The 26,751-nt window shown below is 49.3% G+C and overlaps 1 protein-coding gene across 2 annotated transcripts in view; it reads left to right on the top strand.

The window, feature by feature from the left end:
- The window catches only part of LOC126536260 (uncharacterized), a 138,411-nt gene extending 114,782 nt beyond the window's left edge, over nucleotides 1-23,629 (top strand). For both annotated transcript variants that reach the window (XM_055073886.2, XM_050183158.3), the window contains one exon: nucleotides 23,351-23,629. The gene's annotated coding sequence lies outside the window, so the exon portion shown is untranslated. The remainder of the gene's footprint in view (nucleotides 1-23,350) is intronic.
- Nucleotides 23,630-26,751: the final 3,122 nt, after the last annotated feature.

Below are 26,751 nucleotides of genomic sequence, written 5' to 3'. Positions count from 1 at the left end.
AATTTAGTGGTTCTTTTTCAGTAGCGGATAACCGGCGATTGAGAAGCCACCGAGGCTGCCTGCCTTGTAGAGTGAGGCAAATGTTCGCAATGTTCGACTAGCTCACTTCGTGCGCAAACTTCGAAACCGAGCATTCATTTTCTGTTAGGCCTGTGCGCAGTTGGTATACCGGCAAAAATGCATTGGTTTTGTGAGGCGACAGTGGGAAACTCATCAACATAGTCGCTATGACAGTAAGATCGGCGTAACGTTACAAGACGCGCTGTCTTGCTGTTTCGCGTCATCTTCTATTATTCGTGGTATTGCTTTCCTGTCAGGAATTATTTGCTTTGGAGGAGGTTGAGTGAGCTATTGCGTGTCGTGGCTACTCAATGTCTGCAACTGCAGTCAAGGGATTATGGCTTTAAGTGAGCTGCCAATCATCAAGGAAAATGTAGAATTTAACTCTTTGGCTGCCCATATAAATACTACGCCTGTGTCACATCTCGATGCCCTTGATGCCTCTTCAAAGGCGAATTCGACTCCACCTCTTGGTACCATTGTCAGTGTGGTAGTGTGGATGATGCTTACAAGTCCGTCAAGGAGATAATACAAGACAAGACAAAGAAGGACGGCAACGTCAGTTACGGGTCATGTGAACCAACCTATTCTTGTCCTTGCGGCCTATTAACGTCAACCCTGCTGTCCGCGAATCACGGGCGTTAAATTACTGTCACCGCACTAGACTCGCCAAGACGACAGAAAAGGGAAGTATATCCGTACAAAGACAGTGGGCTATTCTACCATAGGCAACTAGGCCTTTGGAAGGCTTCGTTTTAGTAAAAAAAAAAAAAGACTTATGTATTTTTGAGCTATATAGGTGGCACATTTCACCGGGCTGCGCAGTGTACCAATACACACAGTAGTCCATTAAAGAAACAGCGTCTGTGTCCTTGTGCGAAACGAAAGAAGAAAAAGCTGTCAATGCATGAAAATGGCTCTTGTGAGTTCTACCTGTCATTTGACATGCAGCCACTGTATAACTCTTTATCGGGAGTAAAGGAAAGCCTTTGATTACGGACAGAAGTGCAAAGACTAGGTAACGCTGGTCGCGCAATCTACCTTTAGCTTTACGATTCTATAGTAGACTGCGAATTTCTCAGTTCTGTTCAACTTATGTTGTGCTATAATATATATGATATAACTTGCGTTTTTATATCACACGAGTGGCGAGTGCACGAGTTCATCTCGCAGTGATCATAACGCAAATATTTAGGGTGCCGTCGTTTTTTTTTTTTTAGGTTCAACCCAATTTTTATATATCCCGCGTGGCATGTATCGCAATTTTGCTCATTGAGCTGGGTTCTAGGAGCGGGCATTACTTGCACAAAAATGGAAATGCATAATCGACTAATTATTAAAATATCGCTTATTAACTTTTGAAGTAATCGCTTCAGGCACATGTTGCCACTTATAAATGTACTATGCCCCTGGCATTGGGCGTTGGCTTGTCCGGTAATTACTACGAATAGACAAGACTTGAAAATTATGCAAGCTGGTGGTTGGCTCATGATTACGGGCACCGCGAACAACATGGACAGAGAAAGAATCACACACACACACACACACACACACACACACACACACACACACACACACACACACACACACACACACACACACACGCGCGCGCGCGCGCACACACACACACACGCGCACGCACGCACACACACGCACACACACACGCACACGCGCACACACACACACACACACAAGCACGCACGCACACGCACACGCTGACTCAAGCTGAAATGGTTCGGCCAGAGTCTGTCTTCTTCTATGACGTATTAATAGCGGTTCAGTGTGTGCCACATACGCGTATACGCCTAATATTTTTCAATAAACCTTCGTTGAAGTTCAGCGTTCGTCCTTTGTGATGTCTTTTCTGTCCTCGCTCTGCGTATTGCATTTTAATCCCAAACTACAACTACAAATAAACTCATCTGCCTCGGGTTACGTCGTATTACAACAGTTTAGTTTCAAACTGCAGTACTAACCCAACACAATCCATCAGATTTATGCGGCGTAAACGTAGTAAGCTGCACTCTACATGCACTCAAACATGCACTCTACATATCCTCAAAATGTGCGGAAGGCCATTTTACGCCATACCAACTAGGCCCTTTCCAAAAGAAAAACACAAATAATCTCGGCAAGGTTGTTGCCGCTTTCTGTATGCAGCTTTTAGTCACTGCGCACGCGAAAAGGGGGTACGAAAACCGTGCACGCATAAGTGGTACTCTCCCATTTAAGCTCGCATCGAACTGGAACCGAGCCACCCGGTTATTTGCATCCGATAAGGCGCAATGCATGTATTTTGCTACGATGTAACCGACGCGTCCCTTTTTTTATAGGGACGCTAAGAGAAGAAAGAAAGTGCGCGAACGCATTAGCACTTGGCGACCTGCGCCATCTGCACTCGTCCCAGGAACTGCACGAACAGGAGCCATTAACGCTAATCTAAAATTCAGCCAGCGCGGAGAGCGGCGTCGCGGCAGCGGCGAGACGTACCCAGCCTGTACAATCGTTCTTCGAAACGAGCAACTGTTCCCCGCAGAGAGACCTCCACCGGAGGCAATGTATCGGACTCCACGCGCGCTCGGTACGAAATAAGCGGCAGTAACTGCTTCAGCGCCCGTAAAATAGGAAAAGTAGAATAAAAGCAGGCCAAAAAGGGACCCCCCCCCCCCCCTTCCTGCGCCGCGCGTTACGTTGAGATATTCAACGGGGTATACATACCCTGACGTTCGTGCCTGAAACGTATTTCGCGATTACTCGGTCCCCATGCGCAGAAGGGCCTTCGCGGTATAGTCGTATAAGTCGAAAGACGTCTGGAAGGCGGGGAGGGGGATGAATCGAGCGAGCGCTCCTTAACGAAGCGAAACGCGTGCCGACTACCAATGCAGCCCGCTTCCACATAAGCGGACATCTGACGTGATTGGGGGAAACTGAAAGCCAGCCCGACGCTATCGGCCATTGCAGATGAAGCACCCTCCCGGCGGTTCTCTCACGCAGTCGCCCGGAATCGCCTTTCGGCCATCCTTGCGCGGCCTCCTCTCCTATTGTTGTGCCTTTCGCGTGTCCCTCCCCGCTACCAGCTTGTCGCCGTCAGCCCCGTCGGTGGCTGCACGAAGGTCTCCGAGCTGCAATCAGTACTGGCCATCGCGGAGGCAGCGACGTCCGTTGCCGCGGTTGCAGCGTGACAGCGTTGCTCCTCGTAGACGCGGCTTGTATCCCGCTGCGGCGTGTATCCCACTGAGGGTGCGCGGGGTTTTGCGATGTGTGTCGGTGAGCGGGGACGGAATGAACGCAGCGAAAAAGATAGAAAAAAAAAGGAGGGACCTCCTCCGTCCGGTGTTCTTCCGAATGCAGCCGATTGGAATCATAAGCGTCTGCTTTCAGTCTCGCCATTGCTGCGTTCGATTGGCTAAGCTTTCAGGACCAAAACGACGGTCGGTATTGCGAACAGCAAGAAAAAGGCTCGCATGCGCACACACACAAAAAAAGAACCTCTTCCGCTAGAACTGCTGGTAAACCGATCACGATATTTGACATACTATTACTGAAGGCGGCCAGCTATAGTGGCAAACGACGCTTAAGAACAAAAATTCGGCCTCAGAACTTGTCGTTTGGCTTGACTCCCTAGTTAGATAGGGAGAGAGAAATTATTACAGTGAAGGCAGATAGGTCGGCCTGAGCAAGCAGTCCCTGGCCTGCTGCTGCGCGCAGGGGAATAAGGACAAAAAAGAAGAATGGGAGATGATCTGGAAAGGAAGAAAGGATGTTTATGCACAATTATTACGCAACAGCGGTTTACTTAGGGCCTTTTGTTCAGTCCAGTGTTCGGTAAATGGTCCTTAACAGCCCGCTTAGCTGTTTTTTCTGCTGTGCGGTCAAACTATAAGCGCCTGTTGCGTGCGCTTTGTAGCTGGAGAGGACACCGCGAGTTTGATTCTTTGGCATGGCTGCCGACCATATTCCAATGGCTGGGGTATGCAACAAGGCCCGTGTAATGAGATTTGACTACATGATTAAAAAGCCTAAGGGGCCGTATTTTGTAAGGAATTTCTTTGTTCACCCTGTTGTGTTCATTTCAGGCCATCCGCCTCGCCGTTTGGCTGATACCAGTGATCGCGCAGGCGCGTTCATCGCGTTATCCAGAGACGATGGGCAAGACCGATAGAAAATAATAAGAATTGTGACAATTATGAGCCAAGATGGCCAATATTAATTCGAAGGTCTTTACTGCAGCGTCGGTCATACCCATAAATTTCGGGGTATTAATCCCCACAACATATATTATTATTATTATTATTATTATTATTATTATTATTATTATGTGCAAGTTTGTACTTTATTGTTTTCTTGAATCCAGATCATTGATTTTAAAGATTGTATGATTTATATATTATTGATGTATAGATTTCAGGACAGAACTCTTGTTATGGCCTCAAATCTCGAAGCATTAGTTCGTCAAGACACTCTAAAATTCTACGTCAGCACTACCATGCTGTTAGAAAAAAATTGTTGCGCGTGCTATTAGCAGCGGCATGCGCACATTGATAAGAGTAAGGTGTACGCAGACTTCTATTCGCGATGAACTGTTGTAGTTTGTTCAGTACAGCTTCTGGTCGCCAATTGTGTACACCATCGTAAGCGGCTTCAAAGAAGTAGGGTTCCGCATTGTTATTAGACACACATAACAGAGAAAACTGTCAGAGCAGAGTGTTAATACACTTCTAGTACCGTGGCACTGTTAAAATTGTGTCCACACTCCATAGTAAACCGTGATTATGATGGTGTCAGTGACATCATATGGTTGTCTTCATTTAATAAAAATTAAAAAATAAACAAAAGGAGAACCGCTTGACGCACCCGAAACGGTCACGAAGAAACGAATTAGAATCAAGTACAAGGAATCAGTGGCACAGCCAGGGGGTGGCGCACCGGGCACGTGCCCTGCATAAAATCTCGACTAGATAAATTCTTCGACGGCCGATTCCAAGAATTTCATTCTCATAGCATTACTCTTTTTTCTGCGGTTTTACGTGCCAAAACCATGATCTGAGTATGACGCACGCCATAGTGGGAGACTCCCGATTAATTTCAACCACCTAGGTTTCCTTAACGTGCCCCCAATGCACATGACACGGGCATTATTGCATATCGCCCCCGCCCCCCATCCCCTCGAATTGCGGCCGCCACGACAGGAATTCGATCCCGCGACCTCGTGCCTGGCAGCGCAACGCCGTAGCCGCTAAGCTACCACGGCTGGTCCCGCATGCCATTAATGCTGCGCTCTATAAGTTCCTAAGCAGCGAGATTCTGACGCTGGATGCGCACGCACTCGTCTGCTACGGCCAGCATCGCTGGTCAGTCGTAAGCGAGAGGAAGCACCGGCACTCAACAAGGCAGCCGCGTTTCCTCCGACATCAAGCAGAAAGGAAACGAAGCCGGGGATGAGGACAGCAACGACGCCGTGTGAGCACTTCTTTCCCTACAGTCCGGCTGAGAAGAGCGCGCTGATCGGTCAGGCCACGGGATCCGAAAGGAGCTCGGAGACACGAGAGAAAAGCTGGAGAGCCACGGCGGCGCCAAAGAGCAGTAGGCGCAATGGGCGTGCTTCATGCCGGCGGCGGGTCCCAGGAAATGCCGGCAGCAGCCGCTGAAAGCTTTGTTTCCTGCGCCCGCAGCAGTGGCGGAGGCATCGCGCCGCGCGGGGAGGAAGTTGTCCTCGCTCGCGCCCTTAGCGGGACACCGCTGCACACGAGCGCGCGCACCCATTAACTTGAAAGGTATAGCGTCGGCCGCCACCGCCGCCGCCTGTATATCTCTTTATACATTAGGAGAACGCGAAGAGGGGGGGCGGAGAGCGAGGGCCGAGTGTAGTAGTACGCGTCGCCTTCTTGCCCGCCTTGTACTGGTCCATTTTCATTTTTTTTTAAGTTGCCTCGCGTGTGGCAGCAGGCAGGCAGCGCGGACCGGAAAGGCTTCTAATGGAATCCATTATGGGAGCTCAAACAAGAGCGTCTATATGCTGCTGCCAGGCGTCTCTCTTTCTCTCTCTCTCTCCCTCACACTCACAACGCGTCTCCGCCCCCCCCCCTCTCCATTTTTTCCATCTCCGTCTCTCTTTCTTTTTTATTCCGTTCCGTACTTCGCAAGCAATGCATTACGGGAGGCTACGGCAAAAGACACAGGCAGGCACGGCCGGGCACCGGCAAGCCGCTGGCCCACCACGATGCTACATGCTTCTGTATGACTCGTATACAGCTCCGCCGCGATGGCAAAAGCGACGGGCATCTTCTCCGCACGCTGCCGTCGCCGGTGCCGCCGCATCCTGAGCAAAAGAAGCAGCGCACCTTGTCGCTCCGGAGTCTCTCTCGTTCTCCTACTATTTTCTTTGTTTTACTCAGCTCTCGCCCGGCTCTTCGCGATGTGAGGACCTCTGCGAGGGCTTATCGGCGACAGCACTTCACCGGGCGGCCGCCGTCATCAGTATGCGAGTCGCGTCGCTTCCTGTGTTGTGTGTATACCTTGTCGAGGGTTGCCGGAGATGCTTGCACTCTGATAGCCTAATTGCGGTACCTCCGTCCCGTTCGCCTGCCTGCTGTTGCTCACTCGCGCGCTAACGAGTGCTTGCAGTGCGCTCAGCCTATGGATGGATGGAGCGAGCGAGGAGAGATGCTACTTAAAGCACCCCGTGACAGCGATGGAGCGACGAGAATATTCCTGATGACGGTGCTCGATGGCCTCCGGTGTAACCCTTTGCGTCCGCCTTGAACAGGATAATGTGCGCGCAGAGGCGGTGTTCAAACTTCCTGCGCCGACGGCAATGCTAAAGCCATGCCGGAATGTTGAAGTGAAATTAAGGAGCTTTCTGTACGCCCCACGGAAGCCTCTCAAAGCCGGGCATCGACCATTGCCCGTATCAAGATCTGTGTGTCCGCGTCCTTCCCATTTTTGCCGATAAGGAGTCACTTTCAAGCTTCTTGCTTGAACTTTTGGTATTTCTCTTCCTTATGTTGTGCTTCGTAGACCAATGCATCGACACTCTTTGATCCTGACCATTCAGGAGTGCGCGGTTCGAAAACCGCATTGACGATTATAAAGCTCTTGCCTCTCCCTCACGTTTTTTGAAAACACATTGTATAAGTGCATGTTACTAAATTTCCGTAAAGGCTACTCAACAATAGAGCATATTCACACTATTAATCAGGTGATAGAGAAATGTGCGGAATATAAGCGACCCTTATATATAGCTTTCATTGATTACGAGAAAGCGTTTGATTCAGTCGAAACCTCAGCAGTCATAGAGGCATTGCGGAATCAGGGTGTAGACGAGCCATATGCAAAAATACTGAAAGATATCTATAGCGGCTCCACAGCCACCGTAGTCCTCCATAAAGAAAGCAACAAAATCCCAATAAGGAAGGGCGCGTCAAGCAAGGAGATACGATCTCTCCAATGCTATTCACAGCATGTGTACAGGAGGTATTCAGAGACTTGGATCGGGAAGAATTGGGGATAAGAGTTAATGGAGAATACCTTACTAACTTGCGATTCGCTGATGATATTGCCTTGCTTAGTAAATCAGGGGACCAACTGCAATGCATGCTCACTGACCTGGAGTGGCAAAGCCGAAGGGTGGGTCTAAAAATTAATCTGCAGAAAACTAAAGTAATGTTTAACAGTCTCGGAAGAGAACAGCAGTTTACGATAGGTAGCGAAGCACTGGAAGTGGTAAGGGAATACATCTACTTAGGACAGGTAGTGACTGCGGATCCGGATCATGAGACTGAAATAATCAGGAGAATAAGAATGGGCTGGGGTGCGTTTGGCAGGCATTCTCAGATCATCAACAGCAGGTTGTCATTATCCCTCAAGAGAAAAGTATATAACAGCTGTGTCTTACCAGTATTCACGTACGGGGCAGAAACCTGGAGGCTTACGAAAAGGGTTCTACTTAAATTGAGGACGACGCAACGAGCTATGAAAAGAGGAATGATAGGTGTAACGTTGAGGGATAAGAAAAGAGCAGATTGGGTGAGGCAACAAATGCAAGTTAATGATATCTTAGTTGAAATCAAGAAAAAGAAATGGGCATGGGCAGGACATGTAATGAGGAGGGAAGATAACCGATGGTCATTAAGGGTTACGGACTGGATTCCAAGGAAAGGGAAGCGTAGCAGAGGGCGGCAGAAAGTTAGGTGGGAGGATGAGATTAGGAAGTTTGCGGGGACAACATGGCCACAATTAGTACATGACCGGGGTAGTTGGAGAAGTATGGGAGAGGCCTTTGCCCTGCAGTGGGCGTAACCAGGCTGATGATGATGACTAAAGTTCTGTAATTACGCAGCTCCTAGGATATCTTCAGCTGACTGTGAGGCCGAAGAGCAGATAAAGGGGTGTTGTCTTTAATCAAAAGCGAGACATGCCTGGAATGCTACTCCAGATATTGGGTTAAAAATACGATACGTAGACGCAGTGATGACACAAACGTGCAAATGGCAGATGCATCCACAGACGCGCACATAGATTCAAGCTGCTTATAAAGTCTCATTAAGTCCTGTAGTCCACAAGTATACAAGGACCCTCCACTACTCATTTTGCTTACGCTGCCCTTTATGACCGAGCTCTCGGTTGACGTAGCTGTGACCTGTATGGATGATTTCACGTGCTGACTCGTTCGCTTAGTGCCTGCGTGCGACGAGCAATGCGGTCCCGGTTTTATTGGATACAATGTAATGTGCAGCTGTGACAAACTCAGTCATAACTCTTTATTTGAATGGAGATGCAGATCAAGGACATCAAGTCCATTGCGCAGCGATATTATGGCAGGCATTCTCAGATCATGAACAGCAGGTTGTCATTATCCCTCAAGAGAAAAGTATATAACAGCTGTGTCTTACCAGTACTCACGTACGGGGCAGAAACCTGGAGGCTTACGAAAAGGGCCCGTCTTGCCTTTCAAGACTTCTGCAGCAGCTGGGTCTTTTGCATATTTCTTCTCATATCATCTCAAAAATGGAAGGCATCCGTATTGGCTAGACTTTAATGTTCTTCGGCTCTACGGGCAAGCTTACGAGTGTTGTCACTCATGACGGAAGGTACATCTGTGACGAATGCCCCGCGGGGTGAACGCGTGTAGTTACTTGATAGATCTCTGGCTCTCGGCATCGATGATCATTATCGAAAGCTGCTTTTTTCAGGATCAAGCTGATAGCTCCTGCGAGCACGTGGTGCTAATTCTCACTACCAACAACATCCATTATTGTGTTTGTCACGTCAGCACAATTCCACATAACCCTATATTCTGCGCCGCATATGAACGTAAAAGTTTGGTATATATACGGGACTTCGGAGTGCTTGCTTTGTCATCATTACTCGACAAATCTGCAAGCGAAGAAATCTTCGCCGCATGATACAAAAACTGGTACTTCTGTATTTTTTTTATGTGATGCTACTCGCAATAGACAGTGCTTCTCCATCACGTTTCTTCGAACTATCGAAGCCATCGCTCGCAATAATTTGACTGATCACGCACGCGACTACAGACTTCGGACTGCAGTTTTAACGTGTGTCGCAGAAAATTTGGTGTCGGCGTCGGACGTCGTTTCGGCAAAAATATTTTCGAACCACTCATACCCAGACCCTCCATGTGGCGCAAGAAACTTACTGAACTAATTGCAACTTCTCAATCTAAAATACGTAGCAAAATCGTAAAGTACAACTCACACACAACCTACAGACATGATAAATCTCGGATTGTAATTTGAATATACTAGAAAACATAATTCTGTGACGCGAAAACTCAAACAAACCTATTTTCCAGCGTTTCTACAATACATACACCGCCGAGGGCATGCGCCATTTGCGCGCGCCGGCGCGTGAATATCTCGGAGTCCACCTAGTGGTGCGCCCGCTTCGTTGAAACACTTCCAGGTGGCACACGCCTCCACGGCATCGCGGCCCACGCAAGAGGCCTCGTTTCTACCAGAAAGCCCGCCTTTGTACTTAGCGTTCGCCGCGAGCCTCTCCTGGTAAACATTATGGTTACATACGCTGCAGTTGCCGGGAAGCGTGAGAAGCAGTCATGGATCTTTGAATGCTATCGCGTTGTAGTCTTAAAGGCGAAGCTTAAGCGTCCTCCAAATTTTTATACGACCTTTGGAAACGAGTCGCATAATATATCATCCCGCAGCCAGGCCTAGACGACGCAGCATCCTGTCGCAGGCATCCAATGCAGCACGCAGGCAATTACTTGAGCGGATCACGCGCAGTTTCGGCGTGTGAGCAGTAAACAGGCAAGCCCACATTTCGTCTGGGGGTTTGCCTCTGCATGAAGCCGTTCCCTATATAGCCTCTCGCTAAAGTTTCCGGCGCATCCCTCACTGACGCTCGCTACTGCCTCCGGAATGACCGAGTGAGTCAGCGAACCGCTCGCTCAGGAAGCCGGCGATTCCCGAAAGAGACGCGCAGCGGTGGGCAGTAATACCTTTGGCGCAAAAGCGGTGGCGGGAAGAACGGGTTCGTTAGCTGCGCACCGACCACCTCATGCCTCGCACTGCGGGCACGTAGCACAGGCAGGCAGGCCAGTAAGGTGAGGCCGATCGTCCTCCGCGCTAACAGCTTGGGGGGCCGCAATAAATTACGGTCACCACCGCCACTCGACGCCAGCGCGTGAAGGCGAGCAAACGCAGGAGCCGCCGCAATGCCGCTGGCACTTATCCGCGGCCACCGCCCGCCCAGGAAGCCCACACCCCCGCGCTGCATGCGGCGTGCCCCCTTTTTTTTCTCACCCTCTCCAAATCCCCGGTCTGAGAGAGCAATACCAATCTCTCCGCGAGAGCTGTAATCCTGGTCGCGAGAGCTCATATATCCGCCGGAGCGGCCAAATTAATATGTATCGCGCCCATAAATCGTCGCTTGTCGTTGGAACGAGGCCCGGCGCCAGCGTTGAGTTGCCGCTTCCCGCGATTCTGCGGCCGCTACGGGCAGCAACAACACTTCTCGCACCCTCCCGCACCGACTCTCCATCCCCTACACCCGCGCCCCAGTCCTCTGCCGTTCCATTTCGCGTTCTTTTCCGCGAATACGCTGCAAGTGAAAGTGACGCATGGACTTCGTTAAGGCGCGAGACTGGCAACGCACGGCGCACTCGACCGCGGGGAAAAGCCTCACGCACAGAAAGTACAGATAATTCCCTGGACGAGCACATTCGTAATGCAGTGGCACTTGTTCGTATACCGAGGGCGACGTAATTATGGCAGTATATTGCGGGCGTGTTCTACGGCAAGCGGGCTCCTCCGCGCGCCATCAAGACGCCAAACGCGCCAAATTCGTCCACAGGAGGGCTTTCCGCCGCGTCGGCGAGCGAAGGCAGAACCGCCGGCGTCGCTTCCTGCACGGGCTCCACCGTCCGTTCCCGATGTTGATTTTTCGAGGACGGTCCGCGCGTAGTTGTAATAGCGCCGGGAACGGCGGCATCAGCGCTGAGAGCACGGACCACGGTTAGGGGCAGCGTGTGAAGCGGAGCAAAGGAGAAGGGAGGGTGGGGGAGGCGAGGACGTGGGGGCGGGTGCGCAAGCTGTTTAATTAGCGCCGCGCGCGACGAGAGAAGAATGGCCGCTCTCGGGGAAAACGGCGGGCGCGCTCTGCTGACGGTGTTGCCGCGCCAGGAATCCAATCAGCGGGTGCGGGCGCGTCTTTGGTCGGTCGCTCAGACGTGAAATAGAAGGACGCACTGGAATGCCTCTCGCGCCGTCCCTTCGGCGCCGCGGGGGCCTGCTCCGCTTAATCCGCATGATTCCGTTCGGCGCCGTCGCGGGAGCTGCCCCTCTGCCTTCCTCCTTCCCGAAGCTCCGTGCGCGTACAGGCCAGCGCGAGCGCGCGCGCGCGGACGCGTCCGATCGGACCGTGAACGCCCGCCCGCTTTCACGACGATCTCTTTCACTCGCCTTCTGCGGGCCGGAAAACAGCGCCGTGCCGCTCCAGGCACGCCCAGGCAGGCAGCTCGTTTTCGGTGCCAAACACCGCGACGCACCAAGTTTGCCTCTTTTCCTTGCAGTCCTGCAGCCCTCCCATCACACCACCATCACATTCATTCCCGTTCGCCAACTCATCTTTCTCTCTTCCTTCTTCTCTATCCAGTAGTCTGTTTGTAGATTTCACTCTCGCGAGATCTCGAGCGCTAACAAAGAGAGCAATTATCGGCCTCTTCTGTGCTCACGCGCCGTCCGGTAATGAGGTAGGCTGGAAACTGTTAGCGCTGCAGAGTGTGATGACGAAACGGCGAAGAGGAGGAGCGCGTCGTTCTATTTTTTTCTTCTCCGTCACATTTCTTTTTCCCCGCTTCGGCTTTTCTTCTACCAGCGTGGGCATCTGCGATTTGTCCCGTTGGTTCGCCCCCTTCTGGGCTCGATATTTCTTTCACTCGCGGAAATTGGGGAAATTGCGAGAAATGCTCTTGGCGTTGAATCAATGTGGCAGAGAAGGGAAAATTTAGCTCATTTACAACAAGTAATTTCCTCGTTCCAGGGTGTTGCGTATAACTCTCCCTCAAGTCACCAAATTCTAACAATACCGTCCGATTTCTTTTCGGTGCATCCTCTATCAACGCCGTTCTCACATCAGAAAAGTAATACACCCTTACGTGAATCGCGACGCACATCGAGAGAAGAATAGATTACGTCACTATATTCATTTTAATGATTTAAATACCAGATTTAGACAGATTCGGGATAACGCCATAAACATGCCCCTCATTCACAAGAGCCGTCGACCATTCAACGCCTCTCCGGGTGTAACGGCGTCATATACACTTAACACTGGCGCACCGGAAGCTGTGCTAATGAGGTTGCTTTCGCTGAACGAAAGAAAGAAATGGCCAGGGAAAAGCACGAAGCTGAATTTGAGAAAGGTGTTTAGCTCTAGAGAGAGGGATGAAGTGTTGAGAAAATACGCGGGTTGAAAAGGGGGAAAGAGGTAAGGGTTGAGCTCACGCGTGTGTTTCTGAACCAAGTGAACGAGAGTATATAGGGTATAGGGGATACCCACGAAAAACAAAACAACAAACAAATGGCTACGCAACGCACCACAGACGCTGAGAGAAGGGTGGAGGGGACATGGGAGAGCCAGAGAAGGGAGGAGGAAAGAGGGACTGTACGGGAGACTTCGCAAGGCCGCAGGAAATGGCGGACGGTAAGAGAGAGAAGAAGGGGGGGGGGGGGGAGGTGTGCGCAGGGAAGGCAGCGAGTCCAATCTGCGATGCAATTCCCCGGTCCGTCCAAAAAAGTTCCCAGTCCAATTTGCTCGCGCCCCGACGAGCTCGTTTTCTTCCCCTTCCTCGGCAGCGGCGGCGCTGCGTTGCGCTCCCGCTTCCTTTTGTTGTGCTTCCTTTTCCCGCGACTGAACTTTAATTAGCGGCGTTTGATTGGCGTTCCGCGGTCTCGGCAGCCAATCCAATCAAGCGGCGGCCGCCTGCGCTCCCTCTCTCGCTCGTTCCACCGTCCGCCGTGGGGCTCGCTCGCACGTGAAATAAGATAGAGGCCCAGTTAATCTGCGGTCGCTCCAGGCGAGGCCCTGGTCACTCGGCGACTGATTGCCACTTGCCGCGCCTCCATTGGACGCCGGCCAGCCAGCCAAGCTATACGGCTTGCGCTATGCCGCGCAGGCTCCGAGGCGAAGCTCTCTGACGCTTTTGCTACTGCTCGCCTCCCTATATACGCTGCCAGGTTTGCGTGATTACTTGCCGCGATGCTGCAGCTGTCGGGACCAGAACGCGCGGGGATCTCTTTCTCTCTGTGCCTTCTTGTGTTCTAGCCATTCTCTCACCGGAACCGTCCATGATTGCGAGGACTCGGTTGCGGCAAAACTAACCTGTCCGATTGATGGAGGTGGGGGCAAAACTGCTCTAATGACCCTCTTACGGCAACAACGCTGCTGGCAATGCGCAGTACCACATGGAATGCGCTGTAGTGTAGTGGGCGCAGCGCGTCCTGTGGGAACGTGACGTTTAGAAAGCGTGCCGCCGATGTCTCTTCGTCCTTTCCTTTGGCTCGACTATATGAGTGCTTTTGCTTTCCGCCGTTACGGATGGCGAAGTGTCGGGGAAAACCTTCAATTATGAAACGCGAAATGAGTTTTCGATCGTCAGTTGGGTACGAGCGCGTTTCTCGCAGCGATGGGAAATGCCGTGAAAGCACGTGCGCGACCCGGTTCCCCAACTCAATTATACGTCCTGTTATTGGCTTCACGCGCGGCGAGAACGATTGGCGAAAATGGCCTGCGTCCGATCTAATTTGAAGCTGTCACTCAGAGTCGCTCGCACATGAGTGCGAACGAGTTATGCCCCCTTCAGGTTTATTATCAACAAATTTCTCCTCGGGCGAAAAGAAAAGAAGAGAAGTGAAGGCCTTACAGCGACATAGTGCTATCAGATATTCCAGATGTCCAACGTTTTTAAGGTATTTCTTTGAAGAGATGTGTTTAGATTTGCAACCGAGTTTCTTTTCATCGAAAATGCGAAGAGATCGAGTCCAAAGAGAACACCTTTACAGAAATGAATGAGCTTCAATAGGATGAAAAGTTCAGCTTGATGGTGGTTCATGGCTGTAGGTATACAGCGCGAGGAAGACAATGTGAACAGAATTAGACGTTGTGTGCGTCTACACTGTCCGTACTGTCTTCCACGCGTTGTAGCCTGTACCTGCACTCTCGACAGATAAGGCCCGAATGATGAAGCAACACGTTTTCGAGAATTTTACCAAATTGTACTTATATGACAAGGAATTGCTGGCTCCACTTGTGAAAATATCTCACCCTTGACACCTGAACGCGCAAAGGTCTGTCCTGTTCGCGCATGCATAAAGAAATTAACAATAACGAATGCCATTAGAAAGCATTTTCCTGTTTTCCTACCCTTGTCCAAGTCAGCGCTATCCTGGTGCTGGAAGATCGTGTACACCGACTTACCCAACAACACCTCCTCTTGTAGTCAATATCCTACGCACAAGTTTAATGACTCGGCGTTCCGAGCAGGAAATAGTTTCCATGAACGGCCTCTGGCTCTACACCGTAGAGAAGGCTCCGACTGGTCGCACCATTTCCTATAGCAGGGGCGCGCCTTTGCTACCGCATCTTTTCTTGCAAACGCGAATGTACCAACAGTTTGCAGCGGGTCATAAATATTGTTTAGTCAGTGAGGCATGTTTGTACAAAGAGCGCGTAATAAGCTGACGGTGTGCGTGGCAGAAAATGTGCTCGACGGAGCGCAGGACAGCACTGACTTTGGCGTGCATGGGCATCTGAAAGGGCCAGCGTCGAGTTATTCGTAATCAATTGCCCAAGCTATATATACTTGGCTGTTCATCTTGCTATAGGACTCCCAGTGCCGCTATTCCTTAATTCGGACGGTCAGGGAGCCGAATTCACAAGATCTCTGTCCGTAAATGCTCTTTGCAGTTGACTGGCCGGCTTCGGTAATGTCCAGCGTCATTACGATAGGTTGGAATTTGCTTTTATACCAACTATCTTAGCGTAAGAACATTTTGTGAGAGCGAGCCCAGTTGTTTCCACAGGCCATGCTGCACGAAGCTGGGCCGATATCACAATGACATTCGTAAGTTAGAGCAATACGTAAACACAGACATTAGACAATCGTGATAGGGGGTATATCATTGGCGAACTTCGGCCGGCCAATGTCAAAAAGTCCCTGCGAAAGAAAAGCACTGCGAATTGAGCACGCGGCATGTAGACCGAGGAAAACATTTCCTTTGGGGCTCATGTATACTGGCCTTCTGTTCTTTTATCGGAAGAATATCACGTTATCCTGAACATGCATAACAATCGGGAGTAGTGAAACACACTCGTACCTTCTTCTTTTGTTCACATCCCGCTATTCCTGGCTCGCGCCAACACTGAAGATCGCGTCAGTGCGTACAATGATCAGCGACTCAAACGCGATAGCCGGTGCTTTTTGCACCAGTGGTGGGCGCTGGGGACACCGGTCTGATGTATGTATCGTATAGTTTTAAAACAAGGGCCTTTCGGGCGTCTGTTGACTGCATTTGGCCACCCCAGCAATCACCCTACACTAATAAAAAGCACCGCGGCCGCTATGCAGTCCGATTATCGCGTTTGAATCGCTTAGCACTGTAGATTTCAGCGTTCGTGGCAATCGCCACTTGATTTTTGCGCTACCTTATATGAAAAAAATATTGACGTGCAGCCAACGGCCAACTAAGCAGACACGGGATGAAGGGATGCGTTCAGTAGGCCACTTCGTCAATTTGCTCTTGAATATGCATGCCCTTGTGCCTTCGTCAGTGCTGGTGTCAAAAATTATGAACTAGATGTCAACACCCGGTCACCCCTGTCATCATGTGATGTACAAGGTTTCGTGTGAGGCTGACCGCGTAAAGGTTTTTTTTTTTTTTTTGGAGGGTGGAATTACCTTGGTTTTCGGAGGATGAACGTGTCTACGTGCACGCTCTTATCGGGCGCACGCTGAACGAAAGCAAAATGGCACCTTTCAGGGCTCGAGCCTTGGTACGCCACGGTAGGTACCAGCATTCTACCGCGATGCGAGTGTCGCAGCGAATTTGGCGCAGTCAGCTGCGTCATGACTTTGGAAAATCTTCGTCGCGGGGCATTACTTACACGCGGTCTTCAGCGGAGTAGCACGCAAGGAGTACGACACCACGGTCAGCCCTTGACACACACAATGCCTATGATTTTTCTCGAGGCCCCGGAGTGATTCGAGTGCCCACCTTATTTTACTTAGACAGTGACGGCGTCGGCGACGAGAGATTGCCCCCCATCCCTGTTCTACTCTTGGCAACCATGCAATTCTGCTGCAGAAGTCTGCCACTCCTGTTGTATTAGCTTTTTCCATTAAGTTGCTTAGTCCGTTGCCTTCGTCTCAAGCGACGCGAAACACTCCTAGTCTCAATCGTGACGCAGAATTGACATCACCGCGCCTGACACATTTCCATCCTGGAAAGCACTCAAGCAGCGAGCACGTTGCAAGGTCCAAAGCTGTATATCGGCGATCGCCACCCGGAGAGGTCGCAGTACTTGAGGCGCTGATGCCGCGCTGTTCTAGCTTGCTTGGCGTCCTCACCACTCCATTTACCTGTTTCATCGCGTGTTCCTCGTCCGGGTCGCCCGGGACCATTAATGGCTTCCTCATTACGTGACGCTCGGTCAAGCCGCTTATCGGCAAGAAACCACTATCGGGCACCCCGTCGCTGAAAGCATCGATCGGCATCATCCTCCCTCGCGCAGGTCTGCAGGAGTGCGGGTGTCACACGTGCGTGGGCTCCGTTCCCAAGAGATTGGGTGCGGATAGCTCGTTGCCACGGCCTCTGGACCGCGTGCGAAAGGTGCATGCACGCATGGGCCGGATCTTACGCCGTACGAATGCGCAAACAGAAAATGGTGTACTTCGATTAGACGTCATTACAGACATGGCGTAGGGGGAAGCAACTGTTTTGTGTACTGAAGTGAGCGTGAACTGGCGAAAACACACAGGTCCTTACTTCTGCAGTTGCCATGTTGCAGCCTTACGAGTTGCTGGTACCGCAAGCTCTCACATGCAAAGTATGAAACTGCCACTATAGCGCTTCAAAATTTCGATCAGAGCGCGCTAAACTGTCGATGTAAACTTGCTGTGCATATCTACATACCTACAGCTTCCAGAATTGTAGTGCGTAACTACCACGGAGGCGGCATTTAAATACCCTTCCCGCTTCACCAGTGTAGGGTAGCCTACCGGGCTCAGCCGGGTATGTTAACCTCCGGCGTGTCTTTGCCTTTCTGTCATGCGACGTCACAAAACCGCGAAAACTGACCGCGTCAAAGTGATGTGTAGCGCTAAAGACGCACTAATATGCCGAACAAAACTGAAACTCTTTCTGAATAGCCGGAGGCTTCCCCGTTCCGAAAAGGAAATAAGGTGGCGGCCTGCCGATCGCCGTGGCACTGGCTACTCGGAGCTACCGGGAGCATGGATGTATATGCGTATAATTAAAGATTTTGCGGGGCAGTATAACGTTGTCGAGACTTTTGTGCACGTAGACGACATTGCTCTGCCAACTCTACTTTGCCGAGGATCCGTTTTAGCGGCATTTTTGAACCTTCCGTTGCACGCCGCCGCGATTTTCGACCAGCCACTGCAAGCTAAGGGGAAGCGGACCAATCGCAGACGCCGGCACCGCCATCCTTATCCGGGTTTCTACTTTCGCTATGCTGGCTCGGCCCCGCCGAACTCTCTCTACTACACTGTGCTCCTCGCCTCTCGTCAGCCAATTAGATAAGAAAAACTGCTCAATGTAGGCAATGCGATTTGCTTTGAAAGCAAAAGAAAGTGACATCCAATAAACGAGAAGCGCGTTTGAATCGGCTTTTCAAAGAACGCTGCGGGTTACCAGTCGATGCTCGCGTTGGTGGTTACGTAAATTTGACGTCAGGAGATTTGAAAAAAGACAGGTCGGAATTGTTTTACGTTATAGGGCCCCTGTTTCCACTTTCTCAGTTGTCTAACTAATATTGAATTTAAGACGCTTAATCACTCCCGTATATACAACTATAGACGCGGTGCTGCTTAAGAAATGATCGATTAGGTCAAATAAAAAATTCTGCCAGACTTTGACATGGTCACCAAAAAGAAGAGAAAAAAGAACACAGACGGAAAGGAAACGCTTTTCAAATATGTGCATTAACAAAGGAGAACGAGCTCAATATAGTTAGTCACATTTAGCTGATCTGTCTGCTGATTTGCCGCAACCCTTTATATGATATTTCGCGTTCCTCCTTACTTTTGCTGTTTCCGAAAAAAATAAGAGAATGAAAAAGAGTACGAAAATGTAAGGGCATTTATTCGCATTCTTAGACAATTCGGATCTGTCTCATTAGCTAAACTGCATCCGCTGTAGACGACAGACACAAAAAACGATTTCGTCATAAGCCCAGCACGCAATTTGTATTCTTCCCCTGCCTTTACCCCTTCCTCTGTCTCTCTCTCTTTGTATTCTTCCCTTCTTGTACCGACGTCATAACACAATGACAGACGCAAACGGTTGTGTGTGTGTGTGTGTGTGTGTTAAATTGAAACAGGGGGGGGGGAGGCAGCGTTAATTTATAACTGCATCGGTGGATAGCTGCCTGTGAGTGCCTGTATTCGCATTTGCCTGCAGTTATTAAACGACCAGAAGAACGTACTTAAAGGAAATTGTTTTTATGACTCATCTACATACAGAGAACTGCTAACGCATAACGAACTTGCTTGATCGGCGATTTTGCAATTGCAATATCGAACGTACATTTGCACACTGTACATTGCAGCAGGCTTTATCACTTGCATGTTGAAGTTCTCTTACATTACCGGATTTTCGTTTGTCGCTATAGCCTGAAGGCTAGAGTCACAGATTAGAATCATATTTAAATTTCGTGATGCCTTCCGTTTTCGTGTGGATATATGATTCGAAAATCTAGCAGCGCCATTATGAGCGGCACAGTTTAGACATTTGGTAAACATGAAGCATGCGCACATTTTCAAGGCGAAGCTTCGAAGAGCTACGTCATTTAGGAGATGAAAAATTTTCCATGAAACATGTAATCGATTTCAGTCGGAAAGACAAACAATACCTATCGTATTGCGACGACTGGACGATCGGCCGTTGTCTGCGCAAACGCTGCTTGAAGACCGTCCCCATCGGTCGTCGGCCCACAAAGCTGTGAAGGCACATTTGTCTTTCTTAAGGGCGTATGACCTATGTGAACACCGTTGACTCACTCAGGCCCTCCGTGTGCGTGCACGAGCTCACCTCAGCCTTCCTCCCCCTCTCTCCCGTCCCCCGGAGTAGGGTAGCCAACCAGGCGCATTTCTGGTTAACATCCCTGCCTTCTCTCTTTATTTCCTTCTCATCCCCTCTATGAAACAGTTACGATAGTTTTCGTGCGAAGAACTTGTGCGTAACACAAGTCGAAAAAATTGCACTCATATTTTTCTTTACTGGCAACTGAAGAAGACATGCAAGCCGCGTCGATGTGCTATTTTCGATCACGTAATTAGCTCAAGTGTCACTACTACTGACCTCTACTTTTGACTGCTGTGCTACGGATGTCACTTGGAATAGATTTGGATAAGGAACACGTGGACAGTGCAGAATGTTTCCTGGACCTGGTTTGTATTATCTGGAATGTAGGGCATCGAGGCTTCTTTTTACCGCACTAAAACAACAAATGTTTTATGAGACGGTCGTTTTTTGATTACCAACTACATTTAGTCGACGCCTGTGTTTCGCATTCTCGTCATCCGAGCTTCACAAAGCAAACCGTACCCTTGCGTGAAGATTCCGTATCTGCACTTCAATACGTCGTTGTCAGTTGTATTCATTTACTTGATCTATAAACGTACATTCGCCGCTCACCCCTGTCGTGTGCATATTGCACCTTTCCTTTATCTTTGCACAGATGGCGGGACAGGTGACACATTTCGTTCGTCTTCAAGGCACGAACTTCGCGTGGAAATTCTCTTCAGCACATTTGCAGTGTTGTCCACCGCTGAAATATTGGCACGGTGTGACCTTGCCTGCACTGGCTGGAGGAAGAGAACAAAATAAATTGTCACGCATGTACTACATACATCGTCAGCGCGGGCTAAGCGATTCACGACGAAAGCTTGAACGCTATAGCCACTCGGCCTTCCGCGGCCCCGTCGGTTACTCGCTTTCTTACAGTTCGTCCTCTCTTCTATCTTTTTTTTTTCATGTTTTCGCCCCGCCGATATACGGACGGAAGCACGCACTGCCGCCTCTCCGCCTCACGTCAAAGTGCTCCGCGAAATAAATCTGCGAAAGTAGTCATGCGGCGACGATACGAATGGAGAGAACAACGTGAAAAGGGCAGATGCGCAGAAAGAAAGAGACAGAGAGAGATACCAAGGTCTTCCAAATGTACCTTTATATCTTTCTTCTCTTCTTTGACGGTCAGGTCTGAATCGATTTCGCAGAAATTCTTGATAGAACGCATTAGTGGCTTTTTAATGGAGGCTCGAAGCGGCGGCCAGACAAGTGTTTTCCATTAGGAACACGAACTGGATTGTATAAAAATTTACTGGGCCTCTCCATTGGTCGTCGCGCGAAGGGCGTGGGAAACGCAAAGCCTATATATATGTGTGTGCGTGAGTGCGTGCGTGGGAAGCTCGGTGCGTCAGTATATATAGGAGAGTGGCAAGAGCCGAACGGTCGGCAGCACGGAGCAGTCGTTTTGTGACTGCGCGAGGTACGGAGTACCACAAAGGCCCGAAAAGAGAAAATGTGTGAGGGAAAGGAAAAGGTGTGGATGTGGAAGGTGGCCAAAAGGGGGGGGGGGGGGGGGCGCAAGGTGCGAAAACGCAACCGGAGAATGTGGCGCTGAGGCGACGACACGGGCGGCGGAGTAAATGCAGTAGCCGTGAATCGCGAGGTGATGCGATGTAGTACACAGAAACAGAAAAGGTAAAAAAAAAAAAAAAAACGAGCTGGAAAGAGATGGGACGGGTCTCCTCTTCGGCGTATATATACGAAGGCAGCGAGGCGAGACAAAGTGCCCTTTGGTTTTGTCTAAGAGCGACGGCAACGCGCGGGGGGGTTGAGTGCGAGCTTTTTGTACGAGGCCCGAGAGCACTTAGCGGAGATAAAATATTGCGTATTTGCGACCCACCGAAAGCTGAAAGCGAATGAAATGTACGGCAGCAGCGAATTCGGGAGAGCGAGCGCGCTGCGAACGAGCGCGCGGAAAAACGGCTTGAAACCGTGGACTTTATTTTTTTTTAACACTTGCCAAGCCTTAAGAGAAGAGACGAGAATGTTGTTCTCCTTCGTTTCTTGACGTTGTTGTTTCGGCTGATGCGCTTTCGCCACCGATGCTGGCTGCTCGCTCAGTCAACATTGAATGTTTTAGCGCGCGCATATTTGCTGTGCTCTCCGGGTGGTCTGTTTGCTCGCCGAGCATGCATAGGTGCGAGGTGGCAGTAAATGGCTCGGTAGAGGCCCCGTGGAGCGGTGAGATCGAAGCCTCCACGCGACGGCGGGACGAACCGTTGCATGTTTGCATCCACGATAGGACAGCGCGCGTGAATGGCGTCGATAAACAAGCGACCACCTACCCTACGACATAGCGTAACCGCCCGTGTTGAAACCGTTTGTGTACTGCGTGGGAAACAAGATAGCAGGCTGGGCGCCAATGGTGGCGTAGATGTACTACGTGACTCGACAAGCTTGACCTCGTCGCGAGATGTCCCCGCTGAACAGCGGTATGGAGTTCTGCGCTGGCGCGCTTTCGAAGGACTTGGTGTGGTTGCACGTGACTCGGCAACTTGACGAGAAACGTGGTCGTGACGGCTTCTTGTATATACTTCATCTGCTACTAGCACGTACAGTAGTGAGTTTAATGCACTCGGCTTTCAGAAGAGCCTCGATAAGTTGAGAAAAAAAAAATACGAAAAGCAGGCATTCAGTAGTGATCCGATGCAGTTCTCATGAAACTTTATTGATAGTTTATGACCTTCAGCGTTTTTATTTTGATGCTTTGTTAATGGGTAATATGCAATAGGTTTTCAACGTTTGGTTAGTAGGTTAAATTGAATGTTTGGCTAATAGGTAGCACTTGACATGGAGCATGGCGTTAGTTTGCTGTGTTTCCCGTTAGTATGCTGTGAGATTCGTCTCAGAGTCTCAGTCAGAGCCCTCAGAACACTCCCGAGTGCCAGGGCACGCGCCTTAGCTGAAACCGTCTTTAGTTCCAGACTGGAGAGTGGAACGCTGTGTAGCAGACGTAGAACTCAGATATGACTATAGGGTGTAATACGGTCGGATATGACCACAATATATACTGTTCCGTTGAAATAAATGGGACTTGTTGTCAGCGGGTATTCTTATCGTTCATCACATGAGTGGCTAAATATCTGCGCGGACTCAGTAAACGAGACTGCCCTCACTATGGTGGGCAGTAAGCGGGCCGCGACAACACACGTGTAGCATTCGTTCATAGTGTCGACAAGCCATGAGCATAGTGTCCATGAGCCAGTGTTGCCTGCCTAATAAATGTGTGATTGCCACCTATATGTTTGCTATCGTGAACATATCGCGTACAGGTCAATGTCCTCATGTTTGTTCATTACATTTTACTTGTGTTTCATTGCGTCGAGATGTGCAATGCGTTCGACTTTCTTCCGATCATTCTGTCTGTATACATGTCCAGCGTTGGTATGCAAAAGCGAAAGCAGTATTAACCCGCCATTCCTTTTCTCTCTTATTGTGCGCAGGTGTACACGACTAGTCTCCTCTTCCTTCCCCGACGAAAAAACGCCAGCGGCCTGAAGTCAGACTCTGGGCGCCCGAAAGTTCCTCAGCTGCTCTGGTCTTCGTGTTGATCCAGCTCCTTATACATACCTGTGTACATAGAGACCCCGACCCACCACCTGTAAAGCTCGCTGCACCCGCTGCCGTGTGATGTGTAAATACGCCTGCTTGCGCCCAGTCACAGAACGGCGCTGCCACTTATTGGAATCATTAAAAAAAAGTGTGTACAGTCATTACTCCGACATTCGTTGTTCTTGTCATTTTACTCTACGGCCTTGGAGCGCAGATGGGCTTTTTGTGTACAAGACACTAAAGGAGGCTCATAGGCGTTTTCTCGCGTAAGAAGTGCAATAAGTTTGCACGGCTAACACTGACACCGTGACAAGCGCACATGGATGTAAATCACTTCAGCTGTCTTGCCTTTCCAGCTTTGCAGTCATATATGATAGATGATGAAAGATGAAGACAAACAGAGGACGCAAAAGATGTAGTAAGGTTAACCTTTCGGCCGGCACACTGGAGAAGCTTTGTTCACAGTGAAGTTAAAAGACGACGAAAGAGTTGCTTAAGTACGTCGTATAATGTGACTGAGGCATCTACTATGCCAGAGTTCAAGTTTAACGAGTTATTGATTACATGACAAAAAGAGTAGAGCATTGTTTTCTTTAGGGCTGTCCTCGGGGCGCGCAAGTCTTGGTGCGTAAGACCAAAACGGGCGCAACACTAACCGAAGACGTCCTAGCTAAGTGGCGCGCGTTCGCCGCTTCAATGGGGACACGAGCTCATCAGAGGCAACGCCTGGACACCGAGGAGGAGGAAGATACAGAGCCGAAGAGAGAGAGAGAGAGAGAAAAGACAGGGAGGTTAACCAGAGATTATCTCCGGTTGGTTACCCTGTACTGGGGGAGGGGCAAGGGGATGCGATAGGTGAGAGAGACAAAGATAAAAAAATAAAAATAACACACACGCACGTACACACGAACTGTTTCTGTGGGCACTGTCACGCAGCCCGCAAAGGCGTTCCTAGTCTTACACAGTGTCACCGTACAATCCTACTGCGATGTTACTGCCAGTGACGTGCAGTATGTGCGACATCGGTGCTCGTCTCACAGTCACGCACCTGTTGTGGGACTGTACCGGTCTCGCGATAGTGAGATATAAACACAAAGGACGCGGCATTGCCTAACTAGAGGCATGGACCATACGCCTCCGCCTCAAGCCGGCGCTATAGAGGCGAACTATCAACTGTTTATGAGAGTTTGTGCGCGATGCCCGCTTGATCGGCAGGTAATGAACGTGTAGTTTGTTTTCTATTTCTTTGTTTATATAATAATCCCCACGATTGACCCTCACTCCTGCTTAGACCAGTGAGTCACCCTTTTCATTAAAGGTTATTATATTCCTTATTGATATGACAATAAAAGAAAAATATGTAGTCATGCTTTAATGATGACGGCTACTCGCTAATACTGTATTATCGGTAATATACTGTATTATTAATATAGTACTATTATTACTATAGTAGAGGTTCACAAAGTTTAAGAACTGTTGGGGGGACCACCTCAGTCAGTGTAAGCGATAATATAAAATTGAAAGAACAGGAAGTAGTGGGATAGTTAAGTTTAGTGCGCTACATATATCGTGTACAAAAACTACAAAAAACAGGCAACAAACACAAGTACAAGTGTGCAGACTGTTAACAACAGTACAAAACATCAGAATTTACAGCACTACCTCAGGTACTTAGGTAAGTAACCAATGACAGAATGAATACAAGGCGCCTTTTACACGATGAAAAGAGCTTTGCGAGACGCAACGTAGCAAGCCATAATATACTTAGGGACGTTTTGAGGTGTGTGTAATTATTCTATAAGAGGAATGCCTTTGTTAGCCAGTGCGCACCTAACTCATCAGCATATTTCCGTTTTAGACAGGGCAAGATACTTGCCACTCAATGAATCATTTTACTAGTAAGAGTTTTTAGCCGTGCCTAGCGAGAGGACACAGAAGAATGTCATGACGGCAGATGACAACGGACGACACCTCACGGTAATTGAACTTTTTCAGTAAGATATGGCTTTGACAGTTGTTTATTTTCTCTACTTTCCTCTGCTGGTCCTCGAATCGGCATTAAGCGGATAACCGTAGGTTATCCGCCTAACCTTTAAGCAATGGCAAGGAACAAAGAGGCAGAAGGCAGTGAGCTGGCGCCATATCTGTCGAAAGACAAACCAGTCACAAACCACAAAGGAAAAGAATAGAGGTTCACACCACCACGACTGGTGTGAACTTTTATTCTTGTCGTTGTGGTGTGAACCTCTCTTATCCTTTGTGTTTTGTGACTGGTTTTTCCTTCACCTATGTATTAACTGGCCCGGATTTCAACCCTTCTGCCATATCTGTGCATATAACAACATTTCATCCTTGCTCTTTTGAGGCACTCATTTAATTCTTGTGAGTCTGATGTATACGTGCTGGGACAGAACGGCATGGTAAAGAGAAAATCATATTAAAGTTTGCTGCATTGTACTTTAGGGGCGTTGGCGGCGCGCGGTGAGCTTGTCTTTTGTGATGCGTCGTTCATCACTTGTCAGCGCGATACTGCCGTAGTCTGTCAAATCTAGAGATACCGTATATGCACGTGAACTGAAGCATGAGTGAAAATATATTCGAGATTAGCCGTCTTGTTGCCGATAATTGCATATTTCTCTGCATGCCAAGTATTTAAGCCACAAATATTCATTCAAGCCAAAGTCGCTTCAGGTAAATAAAAAGCAACGCTTGAGTTTCCTTTATGGCGTACGAAGTGAATACCACCTGTGTAGGAGGAAATAAATATGGGATCTACAACGTGCGAGACATAGGAATTGAAAACATGAAGGTTGAAATTAGAAGTTTGTATGAGAATTGAAAGAATATGGTCACTCCTCTAGCTGGCGCTGACTGCACCTTGTCAAAGAGCAAACGAAAAAAGAAAAGCACGGAGAAAAGGGAAAGAACACGCGCAAACAAGCACCGTTTCGCTTACGAGAGGCTCAGCACGGAAGGGAAAATATAGTTTTGTTAAATGGAGATGGATCAGCGCTAAATACGCAATAAGAAGTTCAGCATTGTGATAGTTTGGGTGAACGTGTATTGGAATTTCATTGTATAGCATATCTGCAAACTTCGAAACGGCATGAACACCAGCACCAAATACGTTTGTGTTGGTCTCTTTCTGCTTACTGCGCTGATATACGCTAATATATATATACAATAACTAAAGCGATCCATGTCGGTGTGAACAAGAGCTGTGGAATATAATTTGCAGATTTCTCTTCTCACAGAAGAGAGAGAGAGAGAGAGAGGTGCGTACTCCGTAGGA

The sequence above is a fragment of the Dermacentor andersoni genome, chromosome 4 (genome assembly GCF_023375885.2).
Source record: "Dermacentor andersoni chromosome 4, qqDerAnde1_hic_scaffold, whole genome shotgun sequence".
NCBI classification, from domain to species: Eukaryota; Metazoa; Arthropoda; class Arachnida; order Ixodida; family Ixodidae; genus Dermacentor; species Dermacentor andersoni.
The sequence above is the reverse complement of the archived record's forward strand: the minus strand, read 5'-3'. Positions and strand labels throughout refer to the sequence as shown.